This window comes from Scyliorhinus torazame, chromosome 15 (genome assembly GCF_047496885.1).
Source record: "Scyliorhinus torazame isolate Kashiwa2021f chromosome 15, sScyTor2.1, whole genome shotgun sequence".
In the NCBI taxonomy this organism is placed as follows: domain Eukaryota; kingdom Metazoa; phylum Chordata; class Chondrichthyes; order Carcharhiniformes; family Scyliorhinidae; genus Scyliorhinus; species Scyliorhinus torazame.
The window spans coordinates 206883227-206889226 of record NC_092721.1 but is presented as its reverse complement, the minus strand read 5'-3'; the positions used below and the strand labels follow the sequence as shown (position 1 = coordinate 206889226).

General features: G+C 49.8%; 1 protein-coding gene across 4 annotated transcripts in view; it reads left to right on the top strand.

The window, feature by feature from the left end:
* Positions 1 to 6000, top strand: part of nup98 (nucleoporin 98 and 96 precursor) — a 125528-nt gene continuing 119528 nt past the window's right edge. For 3 of the 4 annotated variants that reach the window (XM_072477518.1, XM_072477519.1, XM_072477516.1), the window contains exon 1: positions 432 to 558. The gene's annotated coding sequence lies outside the window, so the exon portion shown is untranslated. Of the gene's footprint in view, positions 317 to 431; positions 559 to 6000 lie in introns of those variants that run through there. The other variant, XM_072477517.1, reaches the window with a different exon arrangement.

Sequence of the window (6000 nt, the reverse complement as noted above, 5' to 3'; positions counted from 1 at the left end):
GGCTGATGCGCGCACAGGGAACGGGCTGAGCCGACATCCTGTCCAGCCGCCTGACGCTGTTACCACAGAGAGGCGGGCGAGACCTCAGTGCGACGCCCATTCGCCACATTGGGCTGATTGACGGAGAGATGGGCCAATCGGCTGTGGCGCTTTCACCCGTCCCCAAGTGACCGCCTTGTTGACATATTCTCCGGCCAATAAACTCGCCGCGGGGTTTGACAGACGGCGAAAGGGGCGGGATTTCCGGCGGTTTGTGACGAATAGGAGTGAGCGGCGGCGCCTACATCCGGGGACAGGACGGTTCCTAGCCAATCAGGTGGGCGGGTCTGTATGACAGACGCGACGGTGGGCGGGAGACCCGAATGGAACAATTGGCGGGCGGGCGCCGGTCCTGATTGACGTGGGGCACGGCCAATCCGATCGCGACCGGCGGGGGGCAGGGCCTGGCCTACTCGAGTTTGGTCCGGGCGCTGCCGCGAAGGGAAATAATCCGGTGTGCGGCGGGACGAGGAAGCGGTGGCCGGAGCCGAGAGCGGGCGGCGGTCAGCGGAGTGAGAGGTGAGTGAGGCCCTGGCTCGGCCCACTGACTGCACTGGGCCTCGGGTCTGTAACCCATCCGGGAAAGGCGTCTGTGAGAGGCGAGTGGCCCCGGGAGGGGCTGACCGTCCGCGAGGGGGGCTCTCCGGTCACCAAAGCCACGTTCCCGCCAGTGGATGCGACCAGAGCTGGCGGGAGTCCGCGCAGCTGAAAAGAGAGACGTCCTACCGAAGTTTTTCATCCGGGAGTCATCAGGGCAAACACAAGAATGCCAAATTTCAAACCATTGAAGCAATTGGTACTGTCGGAGCCCCCCTCCCCAGGGGCAGACAGAATCATCCTAAAACACACCGTTTTCTGCTTCAGCAACTTTTAAAAAAAAATATATATATATATATTCTCTTCTGCAGTCTAAATTGTTGTGATGGCTTGAAATTCGTCATTCTTGAGTTTGTCCTAAAGCGGGCAAATCTTTGTCGACGTATTTTTTTACATTCAGCCATGCTCACGTTTTATGTACTGCCGAGCGACTGTCAAGGTGGCCAAAAATATGTGATGGTCCCTGACAATCCAAAAGGGAATTCCGGAGAAACTCCTTTACCCTGAGACTGTGGAAATTGCTGCCACAGGAAGTGGCTGAGGTGAATACTGGATGCGTGCAAGAGGGAAGATGGATAAACAAGGAGAAAGGAATGTAAAGAGGTGGTGGGACGAGGTGGAACTGGTGGGACACCAGTTGAGCCAAATGGCCTGTTTCTGCGTTTTTAATGAGTCCCATCCTAAGCCTTCCCCTCCTCCTACGTTGGCTCAGTATTGCGTGGAAAAACATTCCAAGGGATTGGTGACATAATCAGATGTAAATGGATGTCGAGCCAGATGTGGGATCAGTAAAGGATCTTGCCGGCGAAGCCATGAGATTGCCAGAGCTTGGAGCCTAGGCAGCTGAAGACTCGCCAGCTGTATGGAGAATGGACTGTACAAAAGGCCAAAGTAAAAGGAATGAAGAGTTTAAGAGTACTCCTGGAGTGTAGTCACAACACACATTGCAGTGTCTCGATGAGTTTTGATATGTAAGGGAGCCTGTGTCCCCAACTGTGGCCCCCCTCCGTGTCTGTGAATTTGAGTTCTTCAGTATTTAATAGTTCCCTCATTACGTGGAGCATCATAGTATTTACAGTGCAGAAGGAGGCCATTCGGCCCATCGAGTCTGCACCAGCTCTTGGAAAGAGCACCCATCTCACGGTCCACACCTCCACCCTATCCCCATAACCCAGTAACCCCACCCAACACCAAGGGCAATTTATCATGGCCAATCCACCTAACCTGCACATATTTGGATTGTGGGAGGAAACCGGAGCACCCGGAGGAAAGCCGTGCACACACTGGGAGAACGTGCAGACTCCGCACAGACAAACCGGGAATCGAACCTGGGACCCTGGAGCTGTGAAGCAATTGTGCTATCCACTGTGCTGCCGTGCTCATACTAATGGAGTATGAACACCAATTCCAGAAGATTTTTATGGAATTGACAGGGAATATCGTGTTTATGTGCAAGTGGTGTTGTCTTGTAAAAATATTTTGAAAGCCCATTGAAATGAGGTGACTTGTACTTGGCCGTTTCCCTTGGAGTTGGAGGGAATGTGCAGTTTTCAATATTACCGCACTTTGCTGTTGTAAATATATCCTTTGCTGCTGTCCAGCTGAGATCTTCTTGCAATCAGTAAGATTGAGTTTTATGTTTGTGCTGAGTTCAATCGATGGCATTTCCTACAGTTCAACAATGTGAAGATTGTCTTCACCGCAAACTTTGTCTGATGAGACGGGTTGGTGGCAGATTTTGGTCTGTTCCTTCCAATGTTGGCACTTAGAACATAGTGTAAAAGGAGGCCATTCGGCCCATCGCATCTGCACCCACCCACTTAAGCCCTTACCTCCACCCTATCCCTGTAACCCAATAATCCCATCTAACTTTTTTGGACACTAAGGGCAATTCAGCGTGGCCAATCCACCCAACCTGCACGTCTTTGGACTGTGGGAGGAAACCGGAGGAAACCCAGGCAGACATTGGGAGCACGTGCAGACTCCGCACAGTCAGTGACCCAGCGGGGAATCAAACCTATCCACTTGTGCTACTGTGCGGCCCGTAACTTGGCCTCCACCTGGGCCTGTCAGAAACATTTTTAAATAGTTGGATCCCTGTGCTCATTGAATGACATTGGCTCCCAATTCAGTAGCATTTTTATTTTCCATTCCTCAAGTTTAAATCCCAACATGGCCTTATTCCTACATTTTGTCTGTGACCTCCTCCAGTCCCTGAAACTCTCCCAGACTACTGCAGCTCTCCAATTTATTTTATTTGTTCTTGGAATGTGAGTGACAACGCTGGCATTTGTTGTCCAGAGTCCCCCAGACTCGAAACGTTAGCTCCCTTCTCTCTCCACAGATGCTGTCAGACCTGCTGAGATTGTCCAGCATTTTCTGTTTGTTTCCGATTTCAGCAGTGATTTGCTTTTTATATTTGTTGACCATCTTTAATTGCCCTCCAGCATATGATGGTGAACTGAGTCCTTGCTTTTTTGTGAGGAGGTTTCAGGATTTTGACTCATTGACGAAGGAACAGTGATCAGTGATATATTTCCAAGTCAGGATGGTGTGTGACTTGGAGTGGAACGTGCAGATACGTTCTCTTAGGTCTGCTGCTCTTGTGGTGGATGAAGTGTCAGTCAAATGGTTGCTTTGTGCTGGATAGTATTTGGTTGTCGGTGGTAATCAGCAGAAAGTTTTCTTGCCTATGATTGACCTGATGCCGTGAGACTTCATGGGAGCTAGAGTCAACTCTGGTGGGTCGGTACTGCCAGAGTGCACATGACCACAAACGGTGATGGTGAAACTTAGGACATTGTACGGTATGATTCCTTGAGTATGATTACAGGCTGTTGATTAGTCTGTGGGACAGCGCTCCCAATTTCGGCACAAGCCCCCAGGTGTTGGTACGTACTTTGCAGGGTCAACAGGACTGGGCTTGTCGTTTTGGGCTCCTCGGTCGATGCCAGCTCAGCCGTTCCCGTTTTATTCTTGTGCATCTTTTCTATCCCATCGGTTACTACTGAGTGGCTTGCTGGGCCAAAGGGCAATTCAGTCAACCACATGACTGTGGGTCTGGAGTCGCATGTAGGCCAGACCGGGTAAGGACATCAGTGAACCAGTGGGTTTTTACAACTATCGATGATGGTGGTCACGGTCGTGCAACTAGCTTTCTATTCCAGATGAGTGAATTAATTGAATTTGAATTCTCTAGCTGCTGTGGTGAGATTAGATGTCATGTTTCCGCAGCATTAGTCTGGGCATCCGGATTACTCAATATCACTACCAATGGGAATGGTCGCATAATGGGAGCTGTGCATTGTCCTAGACTCTGAAATTACTTCTGTAATCTTCTCTGCTACCTCAATTTCACCTTTCTCAATTCCTTCAACCACCTCTGCATTGATCTACCCACAGTCACCGGCTGTGTCTGTTCAGCTTCTCTCAAGCTCTTGCTTTGGTTTTCAAGGCCTGAAGTCTTAGAACATAGAACATTACAGCGCAGTACAGGCCCTTCGGCCCTCGATGTTGCGCCGACCTGTGAAACCACTCTAAAGCCCATCTACACTATTCCCTTATCGTCCATATGTCTATCCAATGACCATTTGAATGCCCTTAGTGTTGGCGAGTCCACTACTGTTGCAGGCAGGGCATTCCACGCCCTTACTACTCTCTGAGTAAAGAACCTACCTCTGACATCTGTCCTATATCTATCTCCCCTCAATTTAAAGCTATGTCCCCTCATGCTGGACATCACCATCCAATCCTCTGATCATCTTGTGTGCCTCAATTAAGTCACCTCTTAACCTTCTTCTCTCTAACGAAAACAGTCTCAAGTCCCTCAGCCTTTCCTCATAAGATCTTCCCTCCATACCCGGCAACATTCTGGTAAATCTCCTCTGCACTCTTTCCAATGCTTCCACATCCTTCCTATAATGTGGCGACGAGAATTGCACGCAATACTCCAAATGCGGCCGCACCAGAGTTTTGTACAGCTGCAACATGACCTTATGGCTCCGAAACTCAATCCCTCTACCAATAAAAGCAAACACACTTAACAACCCTCTCAACAGCCTTCTTAACAACCCTCTCAACCTGAGTGGCAACTTTCAGGGATCTATGTACATGGACACCGAGATCTCTCTGCTCATCCACACTGCCAAGAATCTTACCATTAGCTCTTTAGAATTTGGCAGCAATGTTGAATTCTAGAGTGTATCGGTACGAGGAAACATTCTTTTTTTAAAAATATATTTTATTGAAATTTTTCGTTCACAATTTTTTCCCCTTACACATCAAACATAAAGAAAATTTAACAGTTCATGTAACATGATAACTACAATCTAATAAAGAGTAACTAACTAACATGGTAAACTAATCAATTAACATAAAATGAAACTTTCCCCTCCCCCCTCCCTCCCACCCACCCCCTCCCCCCTGGGTTGCTGCTGCTGGTCATCCATCTTCCCTCTAACGTTCCGCTAGGTAGTCGAGGAATGGTTGCCATCTTCTGGTGAACCCTTGAGCCGATCCTCTCAGTGCAAACTTAATCTGCTCCAGTTTTATGAACCCCGCCATATCGTTTATCCAGGCCTCCAGTCCGGGGGGGTTTCGCTTCCTTCCACATGAGTAAAATCCTACGCCGGGCTACTAGGGACGCAAAGGCCACGACATCGGCTTCTTTCGCCTCCTGCACTCCCGGCTCATCGGCAACTCCAAATAAAGCTAACCCCCAGCCTGGTTTGACCCGGACCTTCACCACCTTCGAAATCACTCCCGTCACTCCCCTCCAATACCCCTCCAGTGCCGGGCACGACCAAAACATGTGTGTGTGGTTTGCCGGGCTTCCGCTGCACCTCCCACACTTGTCCTCCGCTCCGAAGAACCTGCTCAACCTTGCTCCAGTTATGTGTGCTCTATGTAGCACCTTAAATTGAATCCGGCTAAGCCTGGCACACGAGGAAGAGGAATTTACCCTGCTTAGGGCATCAGCCCACAGACCCTCCTCTATCTCCTCCCCGAGCTCCTCTTCCCACTTTCCTTTCAGTTCGCCCACCAGCTCCTCCCCCTCTTCTCTCATCTCGGTATATCTCTGACACCTTGCCCTCCCCGACCCACACCCTTGAGAGCATTCTATCCTGGATCCCCTGTGTCGGGAGCAATGGAAATTCCCTCACCTGTTGTCTTGTGAACGCCCTCACCTGCATATATCTGAAGACATTTCCCCGGGGCAGCTTATACTTTTCCTCCAACACTCCCAAGCTCGCAAACGTCCCGTCTATAAATAAATCTCCCACCCTCCTAATTCCCAACTGGTACCAGCTCTGAAATCCTCCATCCATTCTTCCTGGGGCGAACCTATGGTTGTTCCTGATTGGG